General features: G+C 43.9%; 1 pseudogene across 1 annotated transcript; it reads left to right on the forward strand.

The window, feature by feature from the left end:
* Positions 1-2,395: 2,395 nt before the first annotated feature.
* LOC146333965 (protein CFDP2 pseudogene) lies at positions 2,396-9,756 on the forward strand (annotated as a pseudogene). The gene is made up of 2 exons (XR_014786394.1): positions 2,396-2,409; positions 3,383-9,756. The product of XR_014786394.1 is annotated as a protein CFDP2 pseudogene (transcript).
* Positions 9,757-16,764: the final 7,008 nt, after the last annotated feature.

Genomic DNA, 16,764 nt, shown 5'->3' on the forward strand with positions numbered 1-16,764 from the left:
GGAATGCTGTGGACATAATATACTTCACCTTCAGCAAAGCTTTTGACAAAGTGCTGTAGCCGCCATATTGGGGGTCAGACTAAGTAGCCTCATGCAGTCTCATGCTTCATGTTCTTGCTGAGCTCTTGCTCTCTGAAATATATGTTTGTAAGCTGACGAGACACAGGAATTTCTTATCTTGTCAACAAAGGCTAAGGTCATAGTGATATGTATATCATGTTCTCTGCTGTTCTCTGCTTATCATGGCTACCCTATAACCCATTTCTTGTATTATAAACAATGGTGCTAGGAGAGGAAATGCTGAATACTGCAAACCCACACAGAAAGGGGCGGGGGAGATTTTGCATATGTGTCATAATGTCTATAAAAACAATGTGCTGATGTAAATCGGGGCTTTTGGCTCTTTGGAAGTGACTCCAGCCTTAAGCCCGCACGATAAATAAAGAAGAACTCTTTTTCCTTCACTCCGTGGTCTCTCTGACTCTGAGTTCTGCAACATAAATGGTGCCGTGACTCGGATGTGGCAGGCTCTGAGACAGAGTTGGCAGTTGCCTGCTCTTAATCGCCGCGCCGGGAGGGAGGGCTCGGCGCACGCCTCCCTTTCTTGGCGCCACCGACCTTTTTGTGGGGTGAACGGGAGAAAGCCTGCGCCGAGCCTGCCCGAACGGCTGTGAGCGGCAAGAGAACCTTGGGAAGCGGAGGAAGGAACTTGAGCCCTGCCCATACTGCAGCTGCAATTGAGTTGAAACCCACATTGGAAGCCTTCAGGAGAAAGGCAAGTATATGGAATGAAAAGAGGGCCCCGGCTTTAGGAGAAAGGCCACTGGGCAGAAAAAAAGAGGGCCCCGCCTTATGAAGAAGGTCAGTGTTAGTATACGTTTACAGAAGGTGACCCACCCGATTGGGGGTGGAGGGGGGACTTGATCACTCCCCCGAGCAGGCACTAATACTCAGCAAGGCGCTGAGGAAACTGCTTCGCTCTAGTGGAAAAGTGGGAAAGTGGGTGGCAGGGACATATGGATGCAGTGGAGAGATTGATGATGGTGTGCGTGGCTACTGCGGTTTCTGTTGCATACCGTTGACCGTCCGGGTGCCCAGGCCAGTAGCAAAGTGCATGGTGTGAAATTCCTCTTGTGCCGGTCAGTGAGACCCCTTACTCGCTGACCAATCCCCTTCCCTCTTTGTGTCCGTCTTCATCTTAGGAGGGAGGCTATGGGAGGTGGGGGAAGCAAGACTTGCACCCCCTTGAGATGTATGTTAAAAAAAAGAAAGGAAAAAGATTTTTTTAAAAGGATTCAGAATAGAGAGAGGAAACAGCAAAAAGCTCAAGGCCGAGCTGAGAGGAAAAAAAAGAACAAGATCTGAGGCTGTTAATTAGAGAAATGTTGCAAGACAGCCTGGCTTTTAACGAAGCGTGAGAGTGTGAGGCCGAAGAAGTAGCTTTAGCCTAGCGCGCCAAGGGGGGGGGGGAGGAGAATTGCCCACAACGTTCTGAGTTGTGCAACATCATCACCTCGCCTAATTGAGATGAAATCCCTAAGAAATGGAAACTGAAAATGAAGACCCAGGAGATGAAGGCAAAATAGAAAATAAAGGTGACGAATCAGCCCCCAGAGCACAGGCTAGACCCCTCTTCGAGTGGAAAGTGTGCCATAAGACTGGCCCAAAGCAGAATGAAGCGGAATGACCACGCTGAAGATCTCTGTCAAGGTAACCGTGTTTAGCTTTGAACTGTGTTAGAATTGCATAGAGCCTGTAGCTACTGACCATCGGCTATATGATTTCTGAAGAGCGTAACCGTTAAGCTTTTGCCGTGGGATTCCCTGCAATGAAGAAATCTCACTGAATTGAGTGTCCAGTGTTACACTGCCTAAGTGTGTGTGCTGAAGAGACGGAGAAACCAGACAGCACGTTCCTGGCCAAGCCAAAATCACGCTACTACCATGCTCCTGAAAGCTGCAATAAACTGTGTAAGCTGGGAGACCCAACCTGATTGAGAAGAAAAGAAGATATTGGAGCAACTGTCTTAAAAAACAATGAGATCTGTGTAGCTGGCTGGCTGACGCTGTCAGCGATGTTACAACTTTAAATTAAGACTGTTTTCCTGTTTGAGACCCCAGCGAAGAAAGCTGACCCGAGTTATTTGTTGCCCGTGCCAAAGCAAGAATTTGGCTGCCCTGTACCTCATCCTGTCCTGTTTTGAGCTTGGGATTTACAAATACAAACAAACTGGGAAGCTTGCCTTTGAAGTCCTGCAAATCACCCCACCGCCTCCCCGAAGAAGATTAATGGCTGCCTGAAAAATGCAAGTATAATGCAAGTATAAGGCGATGCCCGTCACCCCCCAGCGTCCTGAGTTTCGGCACTTTGCTTTCGTGTACCAGGTTGAAGGGGAAGAGAAGAAAAGAGGTGTGTGTGTGTGTGTGTGTGTGTGTGTGTGTGTGTGATATTGTAAATCCCTGGCTAGCTTATCTAGTAATAGATAGCCCTGAGAGCTTCCCCCCCCTAATTGCTGGATCTGCTCCATCATGCCTTACCATGCAAAAAGTGTTTTCCATTCATTGTGTTAAATTGCAAAAAAAAAAAGTTTGTTGTGTATATTTTATGATTTCTTAGATATCATAAAATATATGTGATATTTGCAGATTAGTGTTAGTTGCAACTCCAAATGATACTGAGTGTGGTTCCCAGTGGATGACAAGACAAAAGACAAAGACAAGTAGAGAAAGACAGAGACAAGTAGAAAAGACAGAGAAATAGAGAAAGTGGCAGACAGATAGAGAAGGGGGGGGAAGAAGAAAGAGGAGGCAAAAGGCAAAGAAAAAACATTTGTAAAAAAGAAGCGTGGCCATAGTTGCCCCCAGGGTGAATTAGAAGCAGCTGATTGTGCCTGGAGCTTATTACCTGGGGTAAAGTAGCCACAATAATGTAATAGTTCTTTAAGATGAGAAAATGTAACTAGAAGGAGAAGAAGAGCCTATCCCAAATGTGTGTCATTGGGACTAGTGTAGGGCAGAAAGGTTTAAGTAAGCGAGTTTAACTTGAAAAAGACACATGAAGAGACAAGGCTGGTGCATGGAGCGGAAAGTTTTATGTAGAAAGTTTGAAACATGATCTGCAATAGAGGCAGATCAGCAAAGAAAAAGAAAGCAAAAGAAAGAGAGAGATTTCTCTTCCCATACTAATGAGTGAAAGTGTTATCAAGCACTTTGCCTGGGAAGCGAAGTTGTTTACAGGAAGCTGTGCCTGAGAACCAAACACTTCTAGCCTATGCTGAAAATGCTTGCTAGTGTTGTGCTGCCTCATGGGTAACATGTATGGTATAAAACCCATTTAGCCCAATAGCTCGTGGTTAAGAGAAGCTGTCTGATCCAACCATTAGGTACGCCTGTGTGCTGTAAGTTACCCAATAAAGTCTCCTTGTAAGTAAACCCCCCCGCTGGAATCCCAAAACACAAGCAGGGCTAGAGCGCCTCACCCAGTATCAACCCCTGCTGTTAGAAGCCATGAAAGCAGGTATGAAGAAGTCAATTAATATGACCAAGGTGTCTAAAGTGCTGCAAGGTGCCACCGAGGCCCCAGAGCGTACTTGGAGCGTCTTTCAAATGCCTATCGCCAGTACACCCCCCTCGACCCAGAGGCCCAAGAAGACGTGGACAAGGAAATAGAAGAAGACCCAGCAGAGGCACAGTGTGCCCAGTGTGGACAAGATGGACATTGGTGGCATGAATGCCCAAATAAAATAAATCAAATACACAAAGGAGAAAACCAAAGGAGCCAGAATGGGAGAGAGAGAAGACAGCTTGAGAGGGGCCGTGACATTGACTTCATGATTGACACTGAAGTGGCATCAAGAGCAAGCAAATGTTAGCCTTAAACAAGAAGTCCAAACACTGAGCAAAGTTCTTCAAGCCCAGCGTCGCTTTGTCTTAGAAAATAAGCCCCCAATTCCCATTACAGAGATTCATCCCTTCCAACCAAGAGATAAAGTATGGGTCAAAAAGTGGAAAAATGACCCTTTGACTCCCAGATGGAGAGGACCAAAAACTGTTATACTTTCCACCCCCACAGCTATGAAAGTAGCTGGAGTTAAACCCTGGATACATTGGACACAAGTCAAGAGAGCGAGAGGGGGAGAGTGGACTGTAAACAGAAATCCTGAAAATCCTTTAAAAATTATTCTGAAAAACCAGTAAGAAGACTCAGGCTAGACCTTACTGTGGACACACCGGGAGACTGTCCCCCTGCGTACGGTCAGACCTGCCACTGGAGAATTGAAGACGGGGACTAGACCCTACTGCAGCTTGCCAGGTGAATAGCTGCCCGGCGTACGGTCAGATCCCAAAGAAGATCAAACATGCGTTTTGTAGTGTTAGTGGTGCTGTATTATAGTTCCTTAATAAGGTGCAAAAAAGGGGGGTCTGCCCCTGGAGGGGGAAGTCTGTCCCAGCGATTCGCTGATAATTACTGGCTTCACTTAGCTAACATCACTGGAGTAAAGCATTTTTGTTTACCAAAAGACATACCTGCGAACAGGCTTATTAGCTCTTGCCTAATACCTGTCTGTAAGAATCCTGAAAGAATTCAAAACGAGACTATGTTAAGCAATTTTAATATAAACTTGACTTATTCCCAAAATTCTGACTGGGGCATAGTTACAAAAATCTTACCCCCTACAGAGTTCACTCTACGTACTCCCATCGTAGCTGGAACAAATCCCACCTCACAAGCATTGTCATTATTAAATAAAGAGTTGCGTAATCTAAGAGGTGCTGTTCTAAAAAATCGAGCTGGTGTAGATTACCTCTTCCTTCTTCATCATCTGGGTTGTGAGACGCACCAAAAGCTTTGCTGTTTTAATTTAACTGATAATAGTAATGCTGTAGATGAGCAGATCAACAAGCTGCACCATATAGTGGCTGACATAACAATAGGACAACATGATTGGCTCGACTGGTTAACCTCTTGGCTTCCAGATCTCGGCTGGCTCAAAGCATTATTTGTTCTGATCTTACCAGTGGCATTAGTAAGGGTACTGTTATGCTTCTGCACTCCCTGGTTTATGCGTTGCTTAAACAATCTGTTTACTGCCTCAGCCACAAAAACAGCCGCCCGCTATGCTCTAATAGCTCAACAAGATATTAAGTAAGAGGGTTGCTATAAGAGTCCTGTGTTATGCTTTGCAAACCAGAATGTCTATTTGTGTAATGAAATGCTATAATTGTAATGAAATTATGCATTTAAGGGGGGAATGTAGCAGCCATATCGGGGGTCAGACTAAATAGCCTCATGCAGTCTCATGCTTCATGTTCTTGCTGAGCTCTTGCTCTCTGAAATATATGTTTGTAAGCTGACGAGACAGAGGAATCTCTTATCTTGTCACCAAGGCTAAGGTCATGGTGATATGTATATCATGTTCTCTGCTGTTCTCTGCTTATCATGGCTACCCTATAACCCATTTCTTGTATTATAAACAATAATTTTACAGGGGCTTCTGGCTCTTTGGAAATGATTCCAGCCTTAAGCCCACACGTTAAATAAAGAAGAACTCTTTTTCCTTCACTCCGTGGTCTCTCTGACTCTGGGTTCTGCAACACTAATACTTGGATTTTTGTATGCATATTGCCTAATATAAATATTCTGGCAACTAATTTTCCTAATTGAATGCATATTTGAATGTTATTTCCCATAATTCACACATTTTTGTATGTGTCAGGGTGCCCCTGGTGCCTTCTGAATCCTCCAATAGCCAGAATCAACACTCCAAGGCTTTAATTCCATTCAGCCTAATGAAGCATACAGATGCTAATTGCCTGAGACTAAGAGGAACTACAAAGGAACAGCCATCTAGAAGTTTCTAAGGATTAGGACATTGGTTGTTCTCTGTTTGGGAAAAATGCAGCAACTCTCTGAACTTAAGGGGTGGGAGGAGAAGATCTCCCCCTCTCCCATGGGGCCTCTAGGCGCAGCTGTTGATGTCGAGCCAATCGGGCTGAGCGCCTGAGCTCGGCTCCTGCAATCTCTCGTTTGTGCCTGCGCCTCATGTCTAAAAGCTCAAGTTGTCCCTTTCCATGCCTGGGTCACTGTTGCTCCCAGAGATGTGAGCAGGGGGTCTCCACCTCCAGCTGCGTCTCTGAAGTCTGAGAGAGTTCCTCTCCCACGAATGGTATCTCCTGCTCAGAATCAGAGCTGCCTTGGGACTCTATGGGCTCAGGTATAACCCTGACACCATGCATTCTTTGATTGGAGAACCCTATTACAAAATTCAGAGAAGTGTTTCAAAAGCTAACTGAGTTTCAGTTTGCATAGTGGTTTGAGGTGTGAAAGTAGTGTAAGCTCACATTAAATTGTGAACTGAACAAATTTCCCCCCACACATGGCTCTGTGATCCCTGATTGTTTGGATCATATAGCCCCCAAGGAGAACCATCGTTTTAAAAAAAAAATTCCAAAGTCACTGCAGGTGGGGGGGTGGTGAGCAGGGGTGAAATGGTGCAAAAAGATAAAAGTAGAAAAATGGTGAGTTTATGGGAGGGGGATTTTGGAGAATGCGTCCAGACTCCTGGGACTTCCTTTGGTGCACCAAAAACGTTCACTCATTTGCAAAAAATTGTCTCAGCCCTACAATTTAGGGCTCTCTCTCATTGAGGTAGGAGGAGGACCAAATGATCAGAGATGGGTTTGTGTGTTTCTGTGCACTCTTTAGAAGCAACCCAACTCTTGCTTTTTTGGCTTTCTTTTGTTTTTACTGAACATACTGACTTTCTTCCTTTCTCCCCCCTTCCTGTTAACAGAGCTCATGAGAGTGGAAGTAAATTCTTTATTGTTCTCCAACTTGCACTGGTCTTTCTGAGAATGCCAGAGAGCCAGCTGCGACGTAGGGTGCCCTAGTCCCCTTTTCCATTATCGGGAACAAAAGCCATTTCTGCCACTTTCTTTCTTCTTGCTTTTTAAGTGGCTTCTTACCCATAGAGTAAGTCGGTCGCCTTTGGAAGGCTGAAGCCTAGCAGGCATTTTTCCATTTCTGCTCATCCCATTCTTCATGCTTGACTCTTCCCTTTCAAATGGGATGGGCATTTCCCCTTCCACAGTTGCTTAAACCTGTTGTTCTCATGCATTTAGAACTAAACTTGATTTGAAGTTAGCAGAAAGCCTTTTTATATGATGCAGAACTTGTGTGTTTGACCCGGAAAGCTTCCCCACTGCCCCCACCCCCGAGCCCTCTCATCTGTTCGATGGCTGATGCCTCCTACGCTGCCTCCTCTTTCAGAAACATTCCGGGTTTGGTAGATGGTAGATCAGCAGATATATTATTAAAAGAGGGGTGCAATATCTTTTCCAAATACACATCTGCCAACCTTACCGAAATCTGCTATTTTTTATTTTATTATTTTATTGACAGCCTGCTTTTTTCCTCTTGCAAGGAACCCAAGGCAGCGTGCATGGTCCTCCCCCTCTCCATTTTATCCTCACAACAACCCTGTGCGGTAGGTCAAACTGAGACTCTGGCCCAAAGTCACCTAGTGAGCTTCATGACTGAGTGGGACTTGAACCTGGGTCTCTCCTGTCCAACACTGTAACCACTATACCACACTGGCTCTCTTTTTCCACATTAAAAGTAAAAAAAAAAAAATCAGAGCAGAGAGGTTAGACTTTTAGGGAACCTTGGGTGCCTTTCAGCATGTAGGAGCTGGAAAATGTTGCTGGGTTTGAAAAGACTTGGAAGTGGTTTGAGAGATGCCGTTTTCTACTGTGCTTGTTCTCCCCCCTGGTCAAACGGGCCTTGCAGGTTCCTGAGACAATGTAAAGACCTGCTGAGCCTGTACCCTGCACACACTGAGCAGCGGTCTGTCCTTTTTTCATACCACTTCCAACAGTCTATAATAATAGTTTACATCTACAGGCTGAGAGGGTAGCAGGGTAAATAAAACCACTTGACCATTGAATGCAGTCTTCCCCAACCGGGCACCTTCCATATGTGTTGGACTACAACTCCCAGCATGCCCCAGCCAGTATTAAATGGTTCAATATGGTAACAGGAGCTGGATTGATAACCATCTTTGCTCCCCTCTTCATCAGATACTTGTTGTTGTTGTTGTTCTTGTTTTTAACGTTACCTAGTATTACCATCCCCTTCATGGATCACTGCCTTGTTGTGGCGAAGGGGCTTGTGTAACTCAGTGAAGCCATAAGCTATGCCGTGCAGGGCCACCCAAGACGGACAGGTCACGGCAGAGAGTTCTGAAAAAATGCGGTCCACTGGAGAAGGGAATGGCAACCCACTCCAGTATTCTTGCCAAGAAAACCCCATGGAACGTACCACAAGGCTAAAAGAGATGACACCGGAAGATGAGCCCCTCAGGTTGGAAGGTGTCCAATATACTCCTGGGGAAGAACAGAGGGAATTTCCAAGTAGCACCAGAAAGAGTGAAGCAGCTGGGCCAAAGCCGAAAGGACACTCAGCTGGGGATGTGTCTGGTGGTGAAAAGCAATATTGTTTAGAAACCTGGAATGTAAGATCAATGAATCAAGGTAAGCTGGAGGTGCTCAAACATGAGATGGCTAGATTGAACATCGACACCTTGGGAATCAGCGAACGAAAATGGACAAGCATGGGCGAATTTAATTTAGGTGACCATCATATCTACTACTGTGGGCAAGAATCCCTTAGAAGAAATGGAGTAGCACTCATAGTCAACAAAAGGGTGGGAAAAGCAGTACTGAGGTACAATCTCAAAAACGATAGAATGATCTCAGTACGAATCCAGGGCAAACCATTCAACATCACAGTAATTCAAGTCTATGTCCCAACCACTGAGGCCGAAGAAGCTGAGGTTGCTCGGTTCTATGAAGACCTACAACACCTTCTAGAACTAACACCAACAAAAGATGTCCTCTTCATCATATGGGATTGGAATGCTAAAGTAGGAAGTCAAGAAATAACTGGGATAACAGGCAAGCATGGCCTTGGTGTACAATATGAAGCAGGACAAAGGCTAATAGAGTTCTGCCAAGAGAACACGCGGATCATAGCAAACACACTTTTCCAACAGCACGAGAGGCAACTCCACACATGGACATCACCAGATGGTCAATATCGAAATCAGATTATGTCCTTTGCAGCCAAAGATGGAGAAGCTCTATACGGTCAGAAAAAACAAGACCTGGAGCTGACTGTGGCTCAGATCATGAGCTTCTTATTGCAAAGTTTTGGCTTAAATTGAAGAACAGAGGGAAAACCACTAAACCATTCAGGTATGACCTCAATCATATCCCTTATGAATATACAGTGGAGGTGAGGAATAGATTTAAGGGATTCGACCTGATAGACAGAGTGCCTGAGGAACTATGGACGGAGGTCCGTAACATTGTTCAGGAGGCAGCAACTCAATCCATCCCAATGAAAAAGAAATGCAAGAAAGCAAAGTGGCTGTCTGATGAGGCTTTACAAGTAGCTCACGAAAGAAGGGAAGCGAAAAGCAAGGGAGAAAGGGGAAGATATACCCAACTGAATGCAGAGTTCCAGAGAATAGCAAGGAGAGACAAGAAGGCCTTCTTAAATGAACAGTGCAAAGAAATCGAAGAAAACAATAGAATAGGGACTAGAGATCTCTTCAAGAAAATCGGAGATCTCAAGGGAACGTTATGTGCAAAGACGGGCATGATAAAGGACAAAGAAGGCAGGGACCTAACAGAAGCAGATGAGATTAAGAAGAGGTGGAAAGAATACACAGAAGAACTATCCAGGAAAGATCTGAATGTCCCTGATAGCCATGATAGTGCGGTCACTGAACTTGAGCCGGACATCCTCGAGAGTGAAGTCAAGTGGGCCTTAGGAAGCATTACTAACAACAAAGCTAGCAGAGATTTATTATTTATTATTTATTATTAAATTTATTAATCGCCCATCTGGCTGGTCACCCAGCCACTCTGGGCGATGTACAACATACAATAAAACAGTTTAAAACAATAAAATTCTACAATACAAACATTTTCTAAAATAAAATGTGGTCAACGGTATCAAAAGCCGCTGAGAGGTCGAGGAGAACAAGGAAGGAGCATTCACCCCTATCCAGAGCCCTCCTCATATCATCTACCAAGGCGACCAAGGCCATTTCTGTCCCATGCCCAAGCCTGAAGCCCGACTGAAAATAGGCAGTATTCCAGCTGAGCTATTTAAGATCCTAAAAGATGATGCTGTTAAAGTGCTGCACTCAATATGCCAACAAATTTGGAACACTCAACAATGGCCACAAGACTGGAAAAGGTCAGTTTACATTCCAATTCCAAAGAAGGGCAATGCCAAAGAGTGTTCAAACTACAGTACAATTGCACCCATTTCACATGCCAGCAAGGTTATGCTTAAAATCCTACAAGCTCGGCTTCAGCAGTATGTGAACCAAGAACTACCGGAAGTACAAGCTGGGTTTCGAAGAGGCAGAGGAACTAGAGATCAAATCACCAACATTCGCTGGATCATGGAGGAAGCAAGAGAATTCCAGAAAAACATCTATTTCTGCTTCATTGACTACGCTAAAGCCTTTGATTGTGTGGATCACAACAAACTCTGGCAAATTATTGAAGAGACAGGATTAACAGACCACCTTACCTGTCTCCTGAGAAACCTGTACCAGGGTCAAGAAGCAACAGTAAGAACCAGACATGGAAGAACCGATTGGTTCAAAATTGGGAAAGGAGTACGACAAGGCTGCATATTGTTGACCTGCTTATTTAACTTATATGCAGAGTACATCATGAGAAATGCCAGGTTGGATGAATCACAGGTTGGAATTCAGATTACCAGGAGAATGATCAACAACCTCAGATACGCAGACGATACCACCCTAATGGCAGAAAGCGAAGAGGATCTAAAGAGCCTCTTGTTGAGGGTGAAACAGGAGAGTGCAAAAGCTGGTTTGAAACTCAACATTAAAAAAAACTAAGATCATGGCATCTGGCCCCATCACTTCCTGGTATATAGAAGGGGAAGAAATGGAAGCAGTGACAGATTTTACTTTCTTGGGCTCCAAGATCACCGCAGACGGTGACTGTAGCCATGAAATTCAAGGACGCTTGCTCCTTGGGAGGAAAGCTATGGCACACCTAGACAGCATAGTAAGAAGCAGAGACATCACCTTGTCGACAAAGGTCCGTCTAATCAAAGCTATGGTTTTCCCAGTAGCAACGTATGGCTGTGAGAGCTGGACTATAAGGAAGGCTGAGCGCCGAAGAATCGATGCTTTCGAACTGTGGTGCTGGAGAAGACTCTTACGAGTCCCCTGGACTGCAAGGAGGTCAAATCAGTCAATCCTAAAGGAAATCAACCCTGAGTGCTCATTGGAAGGACAGAGACTAAAGCTGAAGCTCAAATATTTTGGCCACCTAATGCGAAGAGAAAACTCTCTGGAAAAGACCCTGATGCTGGGAAAGATTGAAGGCAAAAGGAGAAGGGGACGGCAGAGGATGAGATGGCTAGATAGTATCACGGATGCAATGAATATGGACTTGAGCACACTCCGGGAGAGAGCGCAGGACAGGAAGGCCTGGCGTGCTATGGTCCATGGGGTCACGAAGAGTCGGACATGGCTGAATGACTGAACAACAACAACAAACTGTTTGGATAGCTCTTTCAGCCATTCCATTTGATCTTGTATAATATGGACTAGAAGTGACATGCACAAAATCCCATTCTCTCGCAAACAATCTAAACTCCATAGAATTAAACTGAGGACCATTATTAGCTATTACAACTTCAGGTATCCCATGTCTAGCAAATACAGATTTACAATGCATAATCACACATTTACTGGTTTAAGTTTACAACAAACAAACTTCCAAAATCTTTGAATAATAATCTACTATCAAAATATATTCCTTCCCATGAAACTCAAGTAAATCCATTGCCAATTTCTGCCATGGTCTTTCTCTTACTTCATGAGGCAACACTGGTTCCTTCTGATTATTATTTCTGAAAGTTTGGCATACCTTACAAGATTGTATTAACACTCCTATTTGCATACACATACCCGGACAAAACATCACATCTCAAGCTCTTCTTTCATTCAATTTAATTCCCAAATGACTCTCATGAATTAATTCCAACATTTCTTTCCTCAACTTTTGGGGTACAATTAGTCTATCATTCTTAAATAGTAAACCATCATACACACTTAATTCCTCTCTATAATTCCAATACAGTTTAAGTTCTTCAGAAATTTGTGTTTTCTTTTCTGGCCATCCTGTCAAAATAACTGCCTTTTATTCTTGCAAAATGTTGTCTTCCAATGTTGTTAACTTAAATAATTTATATTTCAAATCAGAACTAGGTACACCACCAAATTCACAGCAGCATCATCTTCTTCAGTATTGAAAACTTCTCCTGTCTTCATATAAACCCTTGATAATGCATCAGCTATTTTTAACTCTTTACCTCTTTATATGTTACATTCAGATTATATTTCTGTAATATCAATAACCATCTCTGACTTCTTGGAGGAGTACTGTATAATGATTTTTTGAAAATAATTTCCAGTGTTTTATGATGAGTTTCAACTGTAATCTCTCTACCATATATATATTGATGAAAACTAGTACAACCAAATACAATGGCCAACAGTTCTTTTTCTGTTCGTGTATATGATTGCTGACACTTATTCATAGCCTAAGGGCCCAATCCTATGCATGTTTAGACAGAGAAAAGGCCTTCAACTTGCAACATGCCCCAATCAGCATGGTTGGCTGGGGGCATGCTGGGAGTTGTAGGCCTTTTCTCTGTCTAAACATGCATAGGATTGCGCCCTTAGAAGCATAGGCCACTGGTAAACCTCCTTGTAGCAAAATTGCTCCTAATCCAGTACCACTAGCATCAACTGATACAACTACAAGTTATTCAACACTATAATATCTCAACACAGGAGCTATTATTAACATCTGTTTTAATTCATTATATGCTTCCTCATGGACCTTTGTCCATTCAAATTCCACCCCCTGGACTAAAAGTTGTCTCAAATTAGTTGTCAATGTAGCAAGATTTAGAATAAATTTAGCCAAATAATTAACCATGCCCAAGAATCTCTGTAATTCTCCCTTATTTTGAGGACTTGGCATGTCAACTGTTGCTTCCATTTTAGTTCTATCAGGTTTTATTTCTTCTGCAGTTAAGATATGTCCCAAATAATTTATTTCAGTCATAGAAAATTTGCACTTCTCTCTATTCAATTTCAAATTCCTTGCTCTACACCTTTCTGAAACATGCATAACTCTTTCATCATGCTCTTCTTGTGTCCTTCCCCATATCAGGATATCATCAATATAACCCATAACTCCTTCTAATCCTTCAAATACTTGTTGTATAGCTCCTGGATATACTTCAGGAGCAGATGAAATACCAAAAGGCATTCTAGTAAATCTTTATGTACCAAAAAGTGTATTAAAAGTACATAATCTAAAACTCTTCTCATCCAGCTTTATCTGCCAAAATCCATTACTAGCATCCAACATAGAAAACAATTTGGCACCTGCCAACCTGCTCGTAATTTCATCTACTGTTGGTAACTGGAAGTACTCCCTATGAATGGCTTTATTCATATCCCTTGGATCCAGACAAATTATTTTTGATCTTTACCAGGTGTATCCACGATCACTAATGAATTTACCCATTCTGTAGGTTCTTCCACCTGAACAATCACACCCATTTGCTCCATTCTTCTAAGTTCTTTCTCCCTTCTCCCTTAACATAACTGAAATTTTATGAGAAGCAGGCACTACTGGTGCTACCTGTGGATCCATTTTCATTGCATCCCTGAAACACACCTTGGTAATGCTTATATATTTCCTTTCCTTCCTAACACATTTACTCTTTTCACTAACTCTGAATCAGTAACCATTTTTAAACCCAAGATTGCTTGTGCTTCAAAATGTACTACTTGAAATTCTATCTCAAATTCTTTCCCTTTATATGTACATTTCATAACACACTTCCCCAGCACTTCCAACCTTGTACCCAAGTAAGTAACTAATCTTATATTTGATGTCTGTAAATGTTCACTCTGAAGGCTCTTATAAATTCTTAAGGAATTAGCATTAGCTTGTGCTCCAATAACTACCTTAAACTTTACATCCTTAATCTTTATTTTAATATCTACAGTCCACTCTTCTTCCAACGTATTAGATGTTAAAAGTCCCAATAAACATATCTTGCACGTCTTCTTCCTCCAACATACACATCTTCTTGTGAACAAACTTGGCATCTATGACTTTACATACCTTTGCAAAATGATTAGGTCTCCCGCATTTTCAGCAATCTTTTCCATACACAGGACATTGTCTTATCTTATGGTTGTTACCGCATCTAGAACAAAACTCTGAGCTTGAAGCAAAACTGGAAACAGGTTTCACAGTCCTCTCATTATGCAGCTGAATTTTCTTTTGAACACTGTCTTTACCTTTCAAAATATCCATTTGTTTCTCAGCTGATCCCAGTCCTTTTACTTGCTTTACAGTCACTTCTTCTGCTCTACAAATGTTCACAGCTTTTTCCAAGGTTAAGTCAGCTTCTCTCAGCAGCTGTGCCCAGAGATTATCTGATCTTATTCCACAAACAGTTCTGTCCTTAATCAAAGATTCACACAGCTGGCTAAACTCACATGACTGTGCCAATAACTTTACGTCAGTCACATAAGAGTCAATAGGTTCTTCCTCATTCTGAGCTCTTGAAAAAAAGTATGTCTCTCATAAGCAACATTATTTTCAGGAGTACAATATAATTCAAACTTATTCAGCAAAATTTGTATCTTGTGCTTATCTACTTCATCATAAACATGGAAGTTATTATATATTTCTCTGGCTTCTCCTGCCACATGCAAAAATAAAGCAACTTGAAGCTTCTCACTTTTCTTGTCAGCTCCACTTGCTATACAAAATAATTCAAATCCTTTCCTCCATTTTCTCCAACTTTCAGCCACATTACCTTCAAAGAACAGCTTTTTCTGGAGACTTCAACTGATCCATTTCCTCACTCTCCTGACACCATGTAATGTTTGGTGTTCTCAGGCATAAACAGAACATTCCAATAGGAAGTTGCAAAGACAGCTGTTACTGAGTGAGTCACAATTAGGGATGTATGAAAGTGACTTACCTTTTGCAGATTATGTTGATGGGGGGGGGAGGCGTTCTGTTCCTCCCCCCGGAATCCTCGAACAGCCGGCTGTGCTCCGCGGCAGCTCTGCGGAGCAGCCGGCCAGGCCCGGCCAGAGCCGTCCGCAGCCGGATTTCCAGCCGCGGAGGGCTCTGGGTAAAACAACAACAACAACAACCGCGTACACAAATGGCGGCTACGGCTGCCGCCATTTGCATTCCTTCTTTTTGGCCGTCTTAATCTACGTAAATATTTACACAGGCTATGACGGCGAAAATCAAGGGGAACGCAAATAGCATAGGGGGCGCTATTTGCGTCCCTGTTTCATTCACCGTTTTAGCCTATGTAAATCTTTACGTAGGCTAAAATGGCGAATCAAAAGGGGACGCAAATAGCGCCCGCTACGCTATTTGCGTTCCCCTTGATTTTCGCTGTCATAGTCTACGTAAATATTTACGTAGATTAAGACAGTAAAAAGAAGGAACGCAAATGGCGGCGGCTGTAGCCGCCGCCATTTGCGTACGCATTTGTTTTTTTTTTAAACCCACCCCCAACCATGATAGGCTAAGTAAAGATTTACATAGCCTATCACGTCTTTTTTGTCTTTTTTTTTTTTAAACCTAGCCATGATAGGCTACGTAAATCTTTATGTAGCCTATCACGTCTTGTTTTTTCTTTTCCCACAAGCCTGGAAATGGTGGCGGTGGCGGCAGCCGGTCAGAAGACCGCCTGCCGCCGCTGCCGAAACCGCTGCCGGAGCCGCCACTGCCCGGAAGATCCGCCCCAGGTAAGTCTCGTCCCGGGGGGGATCCGCGGGGGGGTGGCAGGCACTGGCATTCGGCCTCACCGAGATCTGTGGCGGAATTCTCTGACATCCCTAGCTAGGGATGGCGGAGAATTTCTGAGAATTTCTCCACGAATCTCGGGGAGATTCCCCCGAAATTGGTGGTGAAATTCTCCGCCACCCCCCCGGGATGGGACTTACCTCCTGCGAATGTCCCTCTCGGCGGCGGGTCCTGGCAGCGGTTTGGCGGCAGTTCGGCGGGTGCGGGGGCCGGTCTTCTGACCGGCCGCCGCCGCTGCCATTACAAAATTAAAAAAAAAACAAACACACACCCGTGATAGGCTACGTAACGATTAACGTAGCCTATCATGGGTGTGTTTTGTTTTTGTTTTTTCACTTTTGTATTTCGCAGCCAGGGAGACGGGGCACTTCTCCCTGGCCTGAATTTCGGCCGGGCGAGGCGGGGCGCCTCCCCCCCCGGCCTGAACTTCGGGGGGAGAACCGAAGCGCCTCCCCTCCACCGTGAAGCAAGCTGCGGGACAAGGTAAGTGCCTTTCGTACATCCCTAATCTGAGTCCAAGCTAGCCACCTTGTGGGAGTCCATCGACAAGAACCTGCGTCAAGGGTTCATCTGTCCCTCCACATCACCGGCCGCTGCCCTCATGTTGTTCATCAAGAAGTGTGGGGAATTGAGACTGTGTAATGATTACCGGGCCCTCAACCAGATCACTGTCTGAAACTGCTACCCTTTGCCATTGATCCCTGAACTCTTGGGAGCGGGTTATGGGAGGCCAGGATTGTTACTAAGCTGGATCTGCATGGGGCCCATAATCTAGTATGCATCC

The sequence above is a fragment of the Heloderma suspectum genome, chromosome W (genome assembly GCF_057233095.1).
Source record: "Heloderma suspectum isolate Gila_16-S chromosome W, 16-S_ref, whole genome shotgun sequence".
Taxonomy (NCBI): domain Eukaryota; kingdom Metazoa; phylum Chordata; class Lepidosauria; order Squamata; family Helodermatidae; genus Heloderma; species Heloderma suspectum.